This window comes from Hyla sarda, unplaced genomic scaffold (genome assembly GCF_029499605.1).
Source record: "Hyla sarda isolate aHylSar1 unplaced genomic scaffold, aHylSar1.hap1 scaffold_79, whole genome shotgun sequence".
In the NCBI taxonomy this organism is placed as follows: domain Eukaryota; kingdom Metazoa; phylum Chordata; class Amphibia; order Anura; family Hylidae; genus Hyla; species Hyla sarda.
The window spans coordinates 710,580-712,439 of record NW_026610814.1 but is presented as its reverse complement, the minus strand read 5'-3'; positions in this window follow the sequence as shown (position 1 = coordinate 712,439).

The window sequence follows — 1,860 nt, the reverse complement described above, 5'->3', positions numbered from 1 at the left end:
ATCAGTATAAGAGATCAGTGTGTGCAGTGTTATAGTCTCCTATGGGATAACAATGATCAGTATAAGAGATCAGTGTGATCAGTGTTATAGCCCCCTATGGGATAATAATGATCAGTATAAGAGATCAGTGTGTGCAGTGTTATAGGTCCCTATGGGATAACAATGATCAGTATAAGAGATCAGTGTGTGCAGTGTTATAGGTCCCTATGGGATAATAATGATCAGTATAAGAGATCAGTGTGTGCAGTGTTATAGGTCCCTATGGGATAACAATGATCAGTATAAGAGATCAGTGTGTGCAGTGTTATAGTCTCCTATGGGATAATAATGATCAGTATAAGAGATCCGTGTGTGCAGTGTTATAGGTCCCTATGGGATAACAATGATCAGTATAAGAGATCAGTGTGTGCAGTGTTATAGGTCCCTATGGGATAATAATGATCAGTAAAAGAGATCAGTGTGTGCAGTGTTATAGGTCCCTATGGGATAATAATGATCAGTATAAGAGATCAGTGTGTGCAGTGTTATAGGTCCCTATGGGATAATAATGATCAGTATAAGAGATCAGTGTGTGCAGTGTTATAGGTCCCTATGGGATAATAATGATCAGTATAAGAGATCAGTGTGTGCAGTGTTATAGGTCCCTATGGGAGCTAGAACACTTAAAAAAAAAAAAAAAAGTTGGGAAAAAAAGTGTTAATAAAGATCATTGAACCCCTCCCCTATTAAAAGTTTGAATCACCCCCCCCCCTTTTCCCATAAGAAAAATGTAAATAAAAATAAACATATGTGGTATCGCCGCGTGCGAAAATGTCCGAATTATAAAAATATATTGTTAATTAAACCGCACGGTCAATGGCGTGCGCGCAAAATAATTCCAAAGTCCAAAATAGTAAATTTTTGGTCACTTTTTATATCTTGAAAAAATGACCTATCAATGCAAAAATGATACCGTTAAAACCTTCAGATCACGGCGCAAAAAATGAGCCCTCATACCGCCCCATACGCGGAAAAATAAAAAAGTTATAGGGGTCAAGAGATGACAATTTTAAACGTATAAATTTTCCTGCATGTAGTTATGATTTTTTCCAGAAGTGCGACAATATCCAACCTATATAAGTCGGGGATCATTTTAATCGTATGGTCCCACAGAATAAAGAGAAGGGGTCATTTGTACTGAAATATGCACTGCCTAGAAACGGAAGCCCCCAAAAGTTACAAAACGGCGTTTTTTTTTTTTTCAATTTTGTCGCACAATGATTTTTTTTCCGTTTCACCGTAGATTTTGGGGCAAAATGACTGACGTCATTACAAAGTAGAATTGGTGGCGCAAAAAATAAGCATCATATGGATTTTTAGGTGCAAAATTGAAAGCGTTATGATTTTTTAAAGGCAAGGAGCAAAAAACGAAAGTGCAAAAACGGAAAGCCCCCCGGTCCTTAAGGGGTTAAGTGTTTCCTTTAATTTTCTTGAGCAGTGTATGGGAGAGTCTATGGAAGAAAATTTATATATATGTGTGTGTGTGTGCAGATTTATTTATTTATTACAGTAACCCCCCGACCTACGATGGCCCCGACATATGATGAAATCGACATCCGATTCTTTTATATGTCGGGGCCATCGCATTAACTGCTATCCGACTGCGCAAAATGCTTAAGCTTATGTCGGATAGCAGTTTAAGCATCCCGGGCAGGTTCACTTACCTATTCCTGCTGCTCCGTGTCCACTTCGCGATCATCCGGCGTCTTTTGCATCTTCTCCAGGGTCCGGGCCTCGCTTTTCGGCATAGTTATTACGTCGCTACGCACGCCGTGTCGGCGCAGCAGCGTAATAACATTGCGAGGCTCGGACCCTGCAGAA